Genomic DNA, 18,344 nt, shown 5'->3' on the forward strand with positions numbered 1-18,344 from the left:
AGTAACTTCGTCATTCAAAACAAACTATGATGATGAAGCACACTTGTTCAGAAAAACAGGTGTTGGTTTAATTCATAATCCATCTATAACAGCCATTGACATTGGTCGCCTGGTATTAGCCTGGCTGCGTCATATACCTCAATCATCAGGCATCAGTGCTTTTAAGGATTGTTTTTTCCCCGTCTCGGCCATGACTGTCTCTCATTTGGCCTTGGTCTTGACTTGGACTCGAACCTCTTCGGACTTGACTACAGCCCTGGTCTATTCTATTCTAGAAGAACAACTAATGAGCTAGGTACCAACGAGCAAAGACGAGCACCTGCAAAAACCAAGCAATGTAAAAAGGAAAGAAAGGGAAAAGACGACAAAGGATGGAGATAAAATAGAAAACAAGTCTATGGATTATTTCCCAGTTTGCCACTTCAGTCAGCTGAGAATTCTATTGTGTGAAACCTGACTGTGACCACACTAGTATCAAGAAGTTTTGTAGTCTTTGTGTTGTTTAGTTAGTAATCTGACCAGCACTCTTCTCAGTGGGAGTCGGGTGTATCCCCCACCCCACCCACCCCCCTCTCGCTGATAGAGAAAAGAGCGCTGTCCTCTTTATGCCTGGCAGTAATTGAAATAAATTACAAGAGTGCAGCATTGTTGTTATCTGTGGTTAGTTAACAGCACCTCCCTCCCTCTCGGGGAACGGAGGGATTCAGGGAGGAGGACAACGACAACGAGGTTCCAGTGACCCAGATTTAGTCTCAAAACATAAATAAATTATTAGGCCCCCCACACACACACACACACACACACACACACACACACTTGAACAAAACACATCCTTCCCTTCATGTTCAGAATGCACCTTCAAAGTTGTAAATGGAATTTAATCATGATGAAATGGAGATACTCCCACTCCTGAATGCACACACTCCCATGCACACTTGCTGCACATTACATTATATATCCAATGCTGGAACGTGTAGACAATTAATTGATCCACCGAAAATTGACAATCATTTTCTTAAATCGAGAAATCACAAAAATGTTCAACGCTCTTTGGTGAGGATTTACTGCACTTCTCTCTCTAACATCATGACAATATCTTTGGGTTTTGGGCAGCTGCTCTGAAGAAACCCAAAGACGTCACCTTTGGCTCTGGCGAACACTTTACAGATTTAACAGCTAATCAATTAGCTGAAAGAAATAGTTGAGTTTCCGGCATTTTTGTCGTTTTCAACATTTTTGAAGTTTTTTTCCTATGTTTTTGTCTCTTATTTCTACATTTTCTTTTACGTTTTTTCGTTGCTTTTTCCGATCTTTTGGTTACATTATTGGTGTTTTCTTTCAACTTTTTTGTTGCTTTTCGACCTCTTCTTCGCTCGGGCGCCATAGGGCAATGAATGTTTCTAAGTAAGTAAGTAAAGTTTATTCATATAGCACTTTTCACAGATACAAATCACGAAGTGCTTCACAATAAAATGAAATACGATAAATAAAAGATATAGCAATACGAAGTAAAACATAGGAAACTAAAATCAGGCCGCCATACAAGCCTGTTTGTTGGGCCCCCATTGACCCTCACTATACTCGCCACTTTACATATTTTCCCAGACACCAACCTTTGCTAAGTTTTCTGTGTCAGTTTCTTTAAAGCTGTTTGATACAACACAGATTGATTCACGAACAGCCTCCATCCATCCATCCATACATCCATCCATCCAAAACATCCATTCATCCATCCATACATACATCCATACATACATACATACATACATACATACATACTTACGTACATACTTACGTACACACATACATACATACATCCATACATCCTACATCTATTCATCCTTACGTACATACATACATACATGCATACACACACACACATACATACAGCCATACATACATACATACATACATACATACAGCCATACATACATACACACATACATACACCCATTTATACATACACACACACACACACACACACACACACACACACACACACACACACACATACATACATACATACAAATGAGAACCATATTAAGTAAGAAACTAGAAAAACTGCATTTTGACACAGGGCCTCTTTGAAAGTCGAAAGATTAGGTGATGAAAAACGTGTCTAAATTGCTATTGTACTTCAGTGTTGTAGATTCCCAAACAAATATGCAATGAATCCATTTTATATGATTCATATGGAGTGCATCTGGGGCTGTTGGGAGTTTGGGGCCCAGGGCAGTTGGTAATACAGCCTTGACCCGATCTCAAGACTAAGGCTAACTCGACTTCTGTTACCGATAATAAATGGGATAAAAGACAAGACTTTAAAACTGGATAAGGGTTAGGGTTGAGTCACTTTGGGCCTTTTTTTTTTCTCGAGATGTCTGCTATTGTTTCTGATGCTGTTTCTGGACATGCTTTTGTGTGATTGACTGTTTGTCTTCTCTCTGTACTGGTTTCGTCTGTTTACTTATGTCTCTTCTGCAATAGCCATCTTGATCTCTATTAGATCACCTGATAAAACAAAGGTAATAACAATATTCCGGAACAGCTGGTCTTTGTCCTTATCGTCTCCCCTTAGATGAAGAATTACCGGAGTCAGAGTCTAAAGTGACACCCGTTCATGATCCGCTTTATTCACACTTCATTTGTTTAGAGAACATCTTGGGAAAACAGGGTTCTTGCCCTTAGAAAAGAAAGTCATAAAACTAGAAGAATCTGAGACTGTGCAGGAGTGACAGTGTTTCTAAGCAGGCCCTGTCTGCTGTGGCGGCGTTTTAAGAGCGTTCTCTGGCGACTGCCGTGACACTGCCATTCCCATGCCCTGTTGAATTCTTTCCTCAGATCCCAGGCATTTCAACTGCTCCCTCCCTCCCCTTACGCCACTCAGGATGTAGCCAAAAGTCCACTGACCTATGTGGGAGTGGATATTTTGGAAGACGGCCCTGGCTCTTTCACTCTCTATTCCTGTCCTCGCACGTTCATTAGCCCCGGCCTCGAGAGTCAGAGTGTTTACATGTTGTTATCATTCCTCTCCTATCATTTTTCTTCCCTGTTTTCTCTCTCTTCTCCCCCTCTCCGCTGAGGGATGTTTTTTCTAGGTGGGGTCATCGGCAGTAATAAATTCATGTATGGCACGTTAGAAAGACTATAATCACCACGTAGATTAAATATACATGTGTTTATCCTGGTGCGAATGTTGGAAAGGCTCTTTGAAAAACCAGCAAAGTTGCTCTAAAATGCACGTGTGTGTGTGTGTGTGTGTGTGTGGAAGGAGGCAGTATAAGTCCATTACTTTACAACGAATGCTGTATATTTGTTCTGTTGACTGTAGCTACATCAGCCGAGGAAAGAGCCCTATTGAAGTAAATCAGTTGACACAGAAATCAACTTTATTAGTACCGTTATTATCCATTAATATCACAGTGCTGAAGGGAAGAAGGGATGGTTAAGGGTTTTTGAATGGTGGGAAAAGGAAGTCAGATTAATTACTTTATCATAATCTGTTTTGGATAATATATTTGAAATGCGAGCTCCACTTAGTTTTTCTTTCAAGCGTATCCCATGGTCTTCTTGTCACAGTGCCTACTTTGTTCAGAAAAGGAACAACACTCACAAAGGTTTTTTTTGGCAATTTTTTTCGTAGTATTGTCTCTTTTCTCAAGTTTGTTTTGGACAATTTCTTCGATGTTTTTTTCAATGTGTTTGTCGCTTTTTTCAATACATGCATACATGTCCCGGGACCACCCTAGATAGGTGGAGATCGTGTTGAACCCAAAGTTACACCTTGGGTTTCAAGTGATGTTTACCTGAGAAGGGAACGTATTTACTGTACATCTGGATTAGAAAAAGAAGACAAAGCAGTGGCAATAATGACATTCAATTTAATATATTCTTTCCATGGACGCCGTGACACACGTCTGACATATACTGTACGCAGGGTTTTCCCTACCGTTATATGGTTTAGGCGCAGCACCCAAGCCGGTTTGGTCACCACCTGAAACTGGATTTAAGTAAATCCGTGTGAGCGTCAACATGATTTTTCTCAGATCTAATGATTGTATTCGGGCTTGTTGAGCATGTTTTGTATCTAAGCTTTTTGAGTGTTATTTATTAATCCGCTGTAGCTTTTCCAATGTTTGAGACACAGATATGGTGACAATAACAGTCCAAAATGATATATATATATATATGAAATTACCTATATAGTATTTATTCATTAAAAAAACGTAACATTTTCTTGAGGGAGGACCCCTGAACCAAACACCTAAGTCTTTCACAAACCTAGAGAAAACACTGGTGTGTACAGGCATATAGGGCTGGGTATCGTTCAAAAATATTCGATACCGGTACTGATACCAATACTGTGACTTTGATACCAGTTCCTAAACAATTCTTTTTCCGATAACAATTTTATAAAAAGAAATTACAACATTACACATTACGACAAAAATCTTGTTATTTATTTTTCACCTCCTACTACGTGAGCCCCATCTTTGTGCGTAACATAGAGTTAGGGTTAGGGTTAGTCTTTCCTGCGTGTCTCTACAACATGTAACGTTAGACAGCCAATCACAAACATTATTAGATCTTGGTAGAAGCATGCTGTGTGCTTATTGGCTCACTGACGCCTTAGGTATTTAAAGGTCCCATGGCATGAAAATATCACTTCATGAGGTTTTTTAACATTAACGTGAGTTCCCCTAGCCTGCCTACGGTCCCCCAGTGGCTAGAAATGGTGATAGGTGTAAACCGAGCCCTGGGTATCCTGCTCTGCCTTTGAGAAAATGAAAGCTCAGATGGGCCGATCTGGAATCTTCCCTTTATGACGTCATAAGGGGAAAGGTTACCTCCCCTTTCTCTGCTTTGCCCGCCCAGAGAATTTGGCCCGCCCATGAGAGAGAGAGAGAGAGACATCATGGCTTGCAAACAAGCAGCATGGCAGTTAATCAAGGCCACACCCCCACCTTCCACCTTGCCCCCCCTCTCTCCTCCTCAATAGCATTTAAAGCTACAGACACAGAAATGGCACATCCTAAGGAAAGCTCATTGTAGGACTGGCTCTAGTGGCTGTAATTCTGCACCAAGGCTGAATTTCGGGAAAGAGACTTCAGATACAGTATTAGGGGACCACTAAGGTCTATATAAAAGAGACTTCAGATACAGTATTAGGGGACCACTAAGGTCTATATAAAAGAGACTTCAGATACAGTATTAGGGGACCACTAAGGTCTATATAAAAGAGACTTCAGATACAGTATTAGGGGACCACTAAGGTCTATATAAAAGAGACTTCAAATACAGTATTAGGGGACCACTGCCTTAGACCATGCCTAAACAGCATTGAATTGGTACCCGGCCCTATTAGTTAGTTTGTTATTCCTGTACACGTATGTATGATTGACTTCATGAAAAGAAGCCTGTAGTGATGAAACGTCTCTGTTTACAGATGGATGTTGCTGTATGGCTAAAGGTCAAGGAATAAGGGAGGAATAAGTCTGTTTTCTGACCAAGTCATTATTTACTGTTGATTCAACACGGGGAAGTTTTCCCGACCAGGGCTCGAGACTTTCACATTACAGTCCAGCAGAGGAAATAATGACCTGTAGGTGCTCAGCTGTTGGAACCAAATTGGTGTTTCTTTTTTTTTCTTCTTTTTTATTATTATACTCCAAAAGCTGCCTTAGTCTCCTCCAACATCCCTTCCTCCCCCCTCGCTTCGGTCTCGTCTCCCACACTGCCCTGTTACATCACTGGAAATGTCTGCTGCTTTCTTTCTGGAACTTGTGAGCTTTTTTCTCTCACCTTTATTCTGTCTCTCCACATACCGTTGCTGTTTTGGAGAAACCTCGTCATTGCAATTATTGCAAGGTTCTTGTTTAGTTTTTTTTCGCTGTAGCTGAGCTGACGCGTTCCATATTTGTTCCTCTGATGGTGGAGGAGGTTTGCATGATTCTTAATATGACCACTCGAGTTCAGACCTTTGCTCAGTTTGTAAAATTCACACTATGTTGCAGCCCAGTCTCGTGACATTTTGTGGATGAGCTCACACAGCACTGATATCACTCTTAAGTCTTTTTTTTACTGTAGTGAGCACATAAAGGTCTGTTTTCTTCAGACAAGTGGATACAATTGGCCAGTGCAGTAGACGTATTTAAATTCCGTTTTGTTTTGAGTTATAGACAGTCCTTGGCGTAGATTTTGATCTCCCCCCCCAATATTTAGAAGCGGTAGATTAGTCCGCCTCAGAAAGAAAACCCACTCCCCAAAAGAGGTCAAAATAACCTTTGAGGGGGCTCAAAACATGTACGGAAAACAAGAATTGTGTCTAATTTGCTACATCAGGAGGGTTAAAGATAGATTTATGTTGATTTAAACTTTGAAGCATAATAAATAGTAGTAATCATTTCCTTAACATACAGTAAATAAAGACTTTTGCACCATAAATTAATGCAGAAAAGGCAGAAATTGTTGCAGAAAAAATACCCAGAATGCAGGAAATGAAGTGTTTGACGATCTAACACATAAAACCGTTGGCTACGTGCACGGTATCAATTACAAGCTACGCTGAAACGGAATGGCGCGAAACAAACCAGAGGACCTGAAATGAGTTAGTAAGTTAGTTAGAAGAAGAAAAAAAAACATCCAAATGGCTAGTGAAAAATCTGATTGGCTGTTAACTTTCAAAATCTACTAGCCATGTTGGCTGGTGATCAAAAAAGTTGAATTACAGCCCTACAGGCAAATAAGACGCCGATACAGATAATCTGCAAACTGCCAAAACATGGCCCCATAATCGGCCATAATTGTAGACAAATGACTTGATAAGATGGAGATGGAGATGTTTTGCACGGCTGTGTGAACACCATGCGTCTGTGCACAAAACTTGAGAGAAACAAGACAGCACTTTTCTCTTCCCTCTCAGCTCTTTTTTTGAAGGTTTTAACCTGACAGCATTGCTCCTCCTTTCTTTATTCCGTATCTCCCTCTTGTATTCCTCCAGTGGCCGGTGGATTTCAGAGGGAAGGCTCGTGAGAAGAAAGAGGTCGGGTAGTTGTTAGAAGCGTAAGAGGATTCAGGGCCCAAGGCAGCTAATCAACGTATTGCTTGTGTCACACCAACTTAAATGAACTTTTTCTTGAAGTCCGTAGATACTTCCCTTCGTCGTCTTTGAATGTTGTCCTGCGAGACCCGTGAAATATTCAAACTCTTTCAGTTACCTGCTGTTTTAGTAGGTATAAAGCAGAAATGAAGTAGTTCTCTCTTTCATGTGCTTCTGACGGACTGTCACTCGCTCAGTGGCACAAATGTTCGCATATGATTTTTCATCACCGTTAATCAAAATGAATAAACATGCATAATTGCACAGATCGGGGAGAAGTTAGGGGAAATTCAGAGGGAATTTTCAATGCCCTATGAAGTATTAAAATGAAGCTTGGCCTCATTTTTTTTTTCTCTCTCTGTTTTTTTTATTTTTCTTCACCTAACTTCCTACTTCCCCTACCTAGCTTTTTCTACAGACTGCACTGGCATGTATATCTCTGGTTTTCATCACATGTGCTCTTCTCAAACACACAAACCGTCAGGACAAAATATTTGCTTTTTCACGCACGCATTCCCATACTTCTCCAAACTTTAAAAATTCCCTTTGATATCCAGCACCCCCTCCTTCCCTTCCTCCCCTTTTCGAGACATGTAGAAGTTTAAGAAATCTCTGGGTTTGATGAGATTTTTCCCGCCTTTGTACATCATAGGCAAACATGAAGAAAAGAAGTGCATTAACAGACGGCCAACAAGCTCAGGCAACAGTGGGGGAGCTAAGATTGACATGTTTTTTTATTTTGACAGCACTCACCCTGCCTGCCCTTGGTTTATGATCATAAATAGTGCATGTTGCTTATTAGAAGGCTGCTGCCACGTTCCCAGCTAGCGAGTGGTGTGTTGCTCGCCGGTGTTAGCAGACAATTTGCCAGTACACATATGAGACATTATTAGCGTTTCCCTTTCATCCTGCGCCTCACTCTCCCCTCTGTCTCTTTTTTTTTTTTTTTGTCCCAGTCCTGTGCCATCCATGCAAAGCACTATGGGATAGGTTGTACCCACTGATTCTGCACGCTGCTCGTCATGCAGCTAAATTTGATGGGAAAAGCACATAATTTCCCTCTTCTTAGATTAAATCTAACTAATGTGATTATGTGGCACAGACACGGGAGTATATGCAAGCACATAACAACCGGTATGATGACAGAATTTCAAGATGTTTCACGTACGTAGCAAAGGGGGGGGGGGGAGAGAAAGGGCCGGGGCTTTTAATGTTGCATGGAGCAACATCTGGCTCCAATTACCCACTGTGAGGTAGGTGCTCTATTATAAAAGGAAACTCAAAGGATTTCCTGTCTAAAAATACACGTTATCCCTTAATTCCTGCCTAAATTACCACTTAAGCATGGCCTGTAATTCATAAACCCCCGGTAGTCCAGGTCTGTGTCCATGCAGGCTGCAGGACAAACTAAACTCTGTGTCACCTTGACAGTGAAGGTAGCTGTCCTTTGAGAGCAGTGGCAGAAAGAGTGACGTGGGCAGGGCAAACGCGACTCGGAGAAAAGAGATTAGTGGCGCGGTCGCACCTCTTACCCCCCCCTCAGATAGTGCCCCGCCAGAGAGGTGAGGAGGGACATAATGGCCGATGGACCCCCTCTAAAAGGATGTTTTGCGAGAGGTGGGAGAGGAGGTGGGGATGGTGCGAGGGCTCCGGGGTCTCGGGGGATAGATTTGCAAGTGGAGATAGTCCGATTCACCTCTCCCTGACACTGACGCCCAGGGGCCCGGGGCGAGCAGTCAGCGTGTGGTCAAGGCAAGTACGACCCCAACCCCCACAGCCTCCAAACACGTACTGTCTCTCAGAAACACACACACACACACACACACACACACACACACACACACACAGAGAAAGTACAGGTCCGGGCAGAGAGGTAATTTGATGCTAGGTTCTCTCCTGAGGCTCGCTGTTGTGGTGCGAGTGCCGGTGTCACTGGGTCAGAGCTGAAGTTTTCCACTGAAGCTTTCAGAGTCGATTAAAAGGGAACAGTGGCCTGCTCGCCACGGTATACGGTCACAGGCAGGGGACAAACCCGTAAGAGTAATATATTAAAAGCCTCACCTAGAAGCACACACATCCACATGCTGCACACAAAACATTTGCTTCCAAAGTGCCAGTGGTCTCATCCAGGCTTCAGATGAGATCCAACCATAGGTTAATTTACAGGGGGGGGGGGGGTCTACAACCTACCCCAATAATCGAAACTGACCAGTGGATCCAACAATATTTGAAGTGAAATTACCACTCCTATTGGTACGAGAAAGTTACTATACTATCCTGTGCAATAAGGGATTTCAGATGTGCTTACTTTCAATGTTGCCTCCAAAAAAAGCAGTTTAGATAATCTGACTAAAGTTTTGGCTTGTTTCCAACCTGCATGTTTGATCTCGAACCCCCCCACCCCCCAAATGTTGAACCCAAAGTTACGCCCTTGGATCCAACAATATTTGAAGTGAAATGATCACTCCTATCGGTACGAGAAAGTTACTATACTTACAGTTTTCCTGTGCAATAAGGGATTTCAGATGTGCTCACTTTCAGATTTAGCCTCCAAATAAAGCAGTGTAGATAATCTGACTAAATTCATGGCTTGTTTCCAACTTGCATGTTTGTCCGACTGCTTGTGTTACTTGCCCCATTGGACCTCAATGTAGCGATATCGCCATGTTCCTTGATCGCTGCAAACACTTTGGTAAACACAGTGTTATCATAACCAATAAATGCTGGCCAGTGTATAAGAAATGCCCTTTAGTAATGGTTAAATTGATCAAAACAGCTCTAAGGCATCTTCCAATTAAGGCAAATCAGAAACATGGATAGCCAACTGAGTACAAACATAGTCATAAATGAAGCAGACTAACATGTCCTGCCAGAATAATATCATACAAGCGTGTCAAATATCTCACAATATACACTATTAATATACATTTGCTGCTTATAATGCAATCTAAAACCTCCAATAGCCTCATTTTTGAATATAATGCATTTTAGCTTTTGAGTTTAGGAATGACGCAAATTGGAAATAAGTTAAGTTCAGTGTGATGTACTGTATATTTACACACAGTTCACATGAATAAACATCTGTCACTTGGAGTCAGTACTTGTATAAAAGTTACATATGAAACGCTTGGCCTCCTGAGCAACACAGATAACTTATTTTCCTTGAATAACTGTTTCTCAGAGGGAGGAAAATGAACCGTAACCCTCAAAACGCTGCTCCTTGCCTGGACTCCCCTAATTTTTTTTATTTTTTTTAAAAACCAGAAAGTGTCGAAGGCTCTATTAACTTTTTTTTTTTTTTTTCCGACCTGGAATTTTACCGACCCAGGAGTCCTGACTGAGCAGGTATTGGCACACCGCAGTTTGATTTCACAAGGTTTCGGGTGTATTTTTAATTTGTGGAAACATCAATCTGAACCTATGGTCCAGCAACCACGAGGGAACATCGTCTCCAGCAATCCGCCCCAACCCTGTTATTAAGTTGTAATTTAAACAACTCATTTATTTCATCGGGAACTGCCCAGAAAACACCAGATTCTTGGAGTGTCTGTTAAGAAGGATTTCTTTCAGGGTTACACAACTTGCTTGTGAGCTAAGACAACTTTATTACACATTGGGTGAAATACAAGTTCTTTATCTGATATGGTAAGTCATCGTAAAGATATCACATGATGGGTTCACTCCAAATTATTTCATTTTGTAAAAGTATGACCAATCCAAAACGTACCTAAGAAGTAGCCACAACAGTTTTAGCAAAATGTAGTCAGTTTTCCCTGCCAGCAGTCTGTAGAACTCAATGTTTAGATATTGGTTAAAAAAAATGTTGTGTGACTGACTAAAGATTAGGACTGTGTACCGAATTCTTAACTTTTTAGGCACCGACCGAATTGCCTCTATAGGTATCAAGTATCGAACAATGCCTCGTCATTCAATACCCAATTTATAACCAATAATAATACCCATTAATACCTAAGGAGTAAATCTCATCAGAGTCAGCGAGCCAAAAAACACACAGCATGCTTCTACCAAGATCTAATAATGTCTGTGATTGGCTGTCTAACGTTACTCGTCGTAGAGCCACGCAGGAAGAACTCTACGTTATATAGAGACGGGTTTCGGAAAAAGTATCGTTTAGGAACTGGTATCGAAGCCAGGGTATTGGTTTTTGAACGACACCCATGCCCTATAGTCCTTGACTGTATTATTGCATGTCTCATATAGCTTTCTCACTTATAGTTTGGGCCTCATAAAACCTAAAAAAGGACGGAAAAAAGGTCCTTAAGTATCAAAGAAAAAAACGACAAAACCATTAAAGCGCCGAAAAAAGTGGATAAAAAGCAACAAAAACATAAAAATAAGTGTCAAAAACGTGTGTGAAATAAGCGTGAAATGTTGAAAAAAGCCCCCAAAAAGTTGAAAAAGGCACCAAAAACTCTGAAAAAAGGCCAAAAAAACAGCCAAAAGCGCCAAAAACTGTAGGAATAAAACATCGAGAAAGTGCCAAAAGTCGGAAAAAGTGCCAAAAATGTCGGTAAAAGTGGCATAAGTTGGAAGAAGTGGCAAAAACGTTGAGAAAAGCACCAAAAACATCGAAAAAGGCACCTATAGTGTCGATAAAAGCGCCAAAAAAGTCAAAAAAAGCGATGATTGATTGTGAACCTAAATTGATATGCGGGCCGGATCAAAATCTGCAAGGGGCCGGATTTGTCCCGCGGGCCTCGAGTTTGACACTCGTGACGTATAGAGTCACTCAGGAGTGTCGTAAATCAGCATCAGCGTATAAAGAGTGAATGAAGCTTAACTGGGCAACAACATCTCTGTAGTTTGGCAACAACACTCTCCTGTAGATTGTTATGGCTTTATGGAATTTGTATTTATATATTTTTGGGTCGCAACAAATACAGCATGTTTCTGCATCTATGAAACACCACGAATGTGAGGACATCAGTTTATTAGACAAGGAGAAAAAGACAGAACAGGGTTGCGGGAGTCTTTGGGGGTAATTTAACGCAAACACAGCGAGAGAAACCGACTGTTTCTGAAGGTAGTCGTCCATCAAACACTGAGGGGAATGTCCAGTTGGTGGCTCCAGCAGGCTTAGAATAGCCTTTTGTTCAAACACCTTTAATAATTAAACACCTACTCAGCCCCTCAGGCTTCCCAAGATTGAAGACTTGCGCAGTGGGGGGGGGGAGAAGAAATCCCCTTCTCTTCCCCGCGCTGTTGTAACCTGGAGAGCTTGGCGGAGATGAGGTGCGCCGTATCACCTAATGCCTTTTCCTTGCGCTGAATAAAACCCCTCTGACTCCTTAAGTACACTCATAAAAGAGGAAATACTTGAAATACATCCGTCTCGCTGGCTCTACAAACACATATTTTCTGGCACAGTTTTTATTTCGAAAATGTAAGCGACAGTAATATGTACCAGTCGTCAGTATTTGTACATTTGACTCTTTTTTGAATGCCAAAGTCATCCGGCATTCACACCGTCACTGAAAGCTGAAAGTGTCCACTTAAGTCCAATGGTGGAGGGAGTATTCAGAGCCTTTACTTAAGTAAAAGTACTAATACCACACTGTAAAAATACTGTTACAAGTTAAAGTCCTGCATTGAAAACATTACTTAACATGTTAAAATCTACCTCTTTTGCCTGATTTTCATCTATTTCTCGTTCCCAAAGGGAAAAGCTTATAACAGAAGAACTGCAAGGCCAAAATGCATGTATAAGGCTTCATTTGAAACCTAAAGTCTTCTAGTTTATGGATATGTGCTTTATTAGCATGTGATTAAAACACAACATACACTACAGCAGTTCAAACATGGTTCAAAATAGTTATTTTGGTCCCGTCTAAAAAAATGTAAAGTCTTAAGTATCATCAGGAAAATGTATTTAAAGTATTACGAGTAATGACAAGTAGTCTTGTGTTTAATGGTCTCATCATCTCAGCTGGACTTGTAGGCCGTTATATTGTTGGCTAGTTTCATAATAATAAAACATCAAATTTTATAAACTACATGTGTTTTGTATGCAGAAATCTTAACGTGTAAAGTAACTAGTAACTAAAGCTGTAACAGATGAATGTAGTGGAGTAAAAAGTACAATATTTCTCTCTGAAATGTAGCGGAGTAGAAGTAGAAAGTGACATGAAAAGAAAAAGACCCAAGTAAAGTACAAGTACCTCAACATTTGGACTTAAGTACAGCACTGGAGTAAATGTACTTAGTTACATTCCACCACTGCTTAAGTCAAGCAGATGAAACTCTTCAACAGCAGCTCTTCAACATGGTGATGCACCTACCTAATGGCAGGGGAAACACTACATGAAAAGATTTTAAATGTGAAAAAAACTTCAATGACTGCATTTACACGCACATAATATTCTGCTTTATGCCCTCATTCCGAAACAGACGATATCCCGACGAAGAGGTTTCCACGGCTAATGAAAGAGAATACTCCACTAATATTTCCGTTTACATGTAGCCGTGCAAAATAGGATTCTTTTCTAAGTTTTCCAGCGGTGTGAACATTCCTTCAACCAGCTTCTAGAAAAGGTCGGCTCATATCCAAAAACCTGTTGATATCCAAGTCTCTGATAATGTTTAAAAGTAGCTGTGTTCCTCCTTCTTTTCTTTTGGCCGTGCATCTCTACCGCGGCCCTGCAAACTGTCGGCTGGTTGGTTTGTTTACAGTTACCATAGAAACACACAGAACTGACTGTAAGCCGTAAACAGGCCGTAAACTGTCACAAACTGCAGTAAAAACTCCGATTGAGACGCAGATTCTGAGCGCGCTGTGTACTGTACATGTCCAAAGAATGCCTCTAAAACCTGAATAATACCGACATATCCTACATGGCTTAATCAGAAAATGCTAAATTCAGACAAAGGCGTTATTCTGAATATCCAAACGGAATATGTTGTTTACATGACACGCATCAAATTCAGAATATTGTCATATTCAGAATATTAGTGGGCATGTAAACATATTCTATGCAATCTCAGGTTTTTCTCCAGTTTTTTTCTTTAGCTGTTTTGTGAAGAAAAAAACATGCTTCAAAGACACATAGTAATCATAACAGTTTGCCACAGAGATAGAAAAATAGACCACTTTAAAGGCCAACGCATGCATCGTGTCCGATGTTGCCTCCTTCTTTCCCGGCAACTTCTGTAACTCGGCGGGCTTCTTGCATCACCTGAAAAGTGTTTTTGTCCTCGCTGTAAGATGCAGATCTTTCCACTGATTTACGGAATAACAGTAACATTTCATCACCTCGCCATCTCAACAACAACGAACAATTAGTTAACATTCAGCAACAGTGGGGCCGTCCTCAGGGGGTTTAGGGGTGCCATTAAAGGTCTCGGTTTTACTTCCTGGACCTTTGCTGCATTGTCGTTCCTCATCTTCTCCCCCCTCAATACAGCCAGCCCTCTAATAAAGACATAACATAAAAAAAATTAAAAATAGATGAACAAACAAAAAAAACCTCAATTTAATTCATAAGGCTTAGCAATTGGCGTGCAGCCAGTGCCTCTTGGGATATGTTGTTGTTGCTGGGAACGGAATAATGTTTTTTTCTGTGCCATCTTTTATCTCTGTGTCAGGTGAAGAATTATTAGTCTCACCCAGTGTTGTAAAGTACAGATACTAATGGCGTTTTTCCATTACATGGTACCTGCTCGACTCGCCTCGACTCTACTCGCCTCGCCTCGACTCGACACGCTGTGCGTCCGTTTTCCATTGCAGATTTTAGTACCTCCTCAGCGTGGCTTGTCGTCTTGCCCGGCTCGACGCACACACCAGCGCACAAGTATAACATCAGGCCACTTGAGCTTGTTTTATAGTTCTGTGGAGGCTCCACGCAGAGCTTTCACCGTAGCCTATGTAATATGTGGCCTGATGTATACATTTGTCAGCTGGTGTGTGCGTCGAGCCAGCATGTGTGTGTGTACGTAGGATATGGCGAAAGCTCTGCTGGAGCCTCCGCAGAACTGTAAACAAGCGGTGCCGTCGTAAACTACTGTGACCTAACGCGACACATACAGAACGTAGAAGGTGAGTTTTTGCAAGAAGACACATTTAGTTTCTAAAGAAGCTGGAGGCAGCAAAAAAAAAATAGTGGGTTTGTTCAGGACACCCCCGTCTGTCGCTTTCACGTCACCTTTTCGGCTCGCCTCAGCTCGCTGGGAACCTCGACTGAGGAGGTACTAAAAAAAGTACCTGTTAGCAGGTACCAGGTACTTTTTTTCGTAATGGAAAACCAAAAAAGGCGAGTAGAGTCGAGGCGAGTCGAGCAGGTACCATGTAATGGAAAAGCGCCATAACATACGTATCTGTACTTTACTTTGTTATTTATACTTCTGGAAACTTTTACTCCACTACATTTCCCCCTGAGGGTCTTTGTTACTACAAGAAATGTTTTCGTACGTTGGAGTAAAATGTTCTTTCTCACAAAAAAATGAAAATTCAGTTTCTGTTTTTCTCTTTGAATGACATGTTTAAGAAAGTGTGAAAACCCTGAATGTTATGCTTAGAACAAAGTTCATAATCAACGTTTTTCTTTACTTTGTTTTACTTCTAAAATAATGAGGCACATTTAATATGAAAATTACTTTTTGATACTTAAGTACAGTAAATATCAGATACTTTCAGACTTTTACTCAAGTTATATTCTAAAAGGTAACTTTAACTTTACACCAAAGTCATTTTCTTCCGTGATACTTGTGCTTTTACTCAAGTATTGCTTTCAAGTACTTCATACAAGACTGCTCTCACCCCAATACCATGTACTTAGTGACACCCATTAATACAGAGAAGTAGCTCAAGGATTGTTTGTGTGTCAGCTGTGCACTGTCCTCAACGGGTCACAAGCTTTTCCTAAGAGTGTAGCTTTGCTTCCTGCCACATTAAACGCTCACTCCGTCCTGTTTCTGATCCCGTGGGACCAAATAATGACTAATGCAAAAAGAAAAAAGAAAAAAAGAGGGGCTGCAGATATGCTGAGAACAAGCACCTGAGAGAGAACAGCTGTCTTGTAAAAGGTCAATCTCCCACTGTTCCTTGGCCTCTCTCTCTCTCTCTCTCTCTCTCTCTCTCCATTTCCGGCCTTTTCGGCCATCTCCCCTCTCCTTCCCACCCCCCACCCGTTGACTGACTCCAAAGTCACGTACTTTGGCTTTTTTTTTTTCTCACACACACATTGCTCTCACTCCCTTTGCGCTGCACCTAGAGGATTCTTGGCAGAGCCTGACCACCTTGTAATCCCATGTAGAAAAAAAAGGAAATGGAGTGGGTGGATAAATGTACTGCAGTCTGGTTTATAAAACTTGCCTGCGAGTGGATATATATGGGTCTCTTGAGGTGTTTGTTTTTCCCCGAGTTTAGTGTAGCTATCATCGTTACGCACATGTGGACCCCCTCTACACACACACACACACATACACACACACACACACACACACACACAGACGCACACTTCCACACAAGCACATCTAAACATTGACAAACTCGAAAAGGCAAAAAACAAACAGAAATCGAATTGGTTACATTTGGGCTGTTTTTGGGGGAGAAATTTCTCATAACCCGCTCGACGAAAAGAGGCCGCTGCAATTTTGCAGACAAACAAACAAGGTTTGGAGCGATCACTTTCAATAAATGCCCTACTCACATATTTGAGGGCCAATATTTATCATGAAATCGGCGCGGCGGCCAGACGGACTAAACAAATACCGAGCTCCCACGTCTCTTATACCAACACGCAGGCAAAAACCAACAGTAAACACACACACACACACACACACTGTCGTGTCACTGAAAAGTAGCCTCAAACGCCACTTCTGCCTTACGTTGACCAAGCTGCAACTTTTTTCACATTAGCATGGTAAATAAACTATTCATGTATTCTGCAGTACCAGTGAGGCAGGATAGAGATCTGTTAGTTTGGTTGTTTGAACATAAAACATTTTTATTTGCAGACTTTTTAGAACAAGCATGGGCTAAAAGGAAGACAGCTTTGTATCGATGATTATCTGTCTGGAAGTGCCATTCCCTGTTATTTATTTAGTTAATTAGCTATTTTTCTGTGGCTGTAGTTTTTGTTTTATGTATGACATGTTTAGTTCTAGTTGGACAATTTATGTTGTGGCTGCTGTGATATGTTTTCTTTATTCTTTATTTTGTGCAAAGTAGAGTGTGTTGGGTGTGAACATTGGACCGGAAGCTGTGGATGAAATTACTTTTGTATTGGTGTCTGTAATTCAGTGTTAGGTGGGCCACTTAGTGTCATGACACATAAATAAAATATCATTCATTCATTCATTCATTCATTCATTTATTCATTTATTCATTTATTCATTCATTCATATATATGTGTTTAGGCTGAAATCCCTGTTTCCTTATAGTGGTCCCTTCAATGTTACTGAGGACATTTTGGGGCGTTAACTATTTTCCCGTGGGTGGATCATGTGGGCGTGGCTGGTTGTCAAGGTGATGTTGTGGTGGCAACAACATCCAGGAGGAGAGGAGGAAGTAAAGAAAAGCTGTGTCTCAATTCAATTCTAGGAGTATACAGTATAATATTCACTGTATGTATACCCAAAAGCATGTGGACACCTGCACATTACACCCATTTGTTATCTCCTAAACCACCAACTAAAGCTGTAACAGATGAATGTAGTGGAGTAAAAAGTACACCATTTCTCTCTGAAATGTAGCGGAGTAGAAGTAGAAAGTGGCATGAAAAGAAAAGACTCAAGTAAAGTACAAGTACCTCAACATTTGGACTGAAGTACAGTACTGGAGTAAATGTACTTAGTTATATTCCACCACTGCAAACAGACAAGACAAGACAGTGTTTCCCCCTAGTGTATTGCAAGCCGGGTGGCCCACCGGGCCTAAGTGGCCCCACCACCAGGCCTAAACCACTGTCTGGGAATTATTTTTTAATGTAGGTTAAGACGTTTTTAAAATGGTTGGAAACTTAGACGTAGTCATAGTTTTCAAATCTCCATTTAGCTTTTAGCACCGACTTCATGTACGGCCCTATGGAGTCTTTCTTATAGCTTTTTGAAAAGTCTCAATTTCGCGATTTCGTCCATGATTCTGTTATCACAGAAAAACTATTGGGCTCTACATTAATGCTGCCATCACTCTGTGACTGGCCCGAACCTGACCCTTGTAAAAAAAAAAAAAAAAATGCCACTGCGCTAAACAACTTTTCTTGGGGAAACCATGATGTGTGTGTAATGT

This window comes from Sander lucioperca, chromosome 24, assembly GCF_008315115.2.
Source record: "Sander lucioperca isolate FBNREF2018 chromosome 24, SLUC_FBN_1.2, whole genome shotgun sequence".
In the NCBI taxonomy this organism is placed as follows: domain Eukaryota; kingdom Metazoa; phylum Chordata; class Actinopteri; order Perciformes; family Percidae; genus Sander; species Sander lucioperca.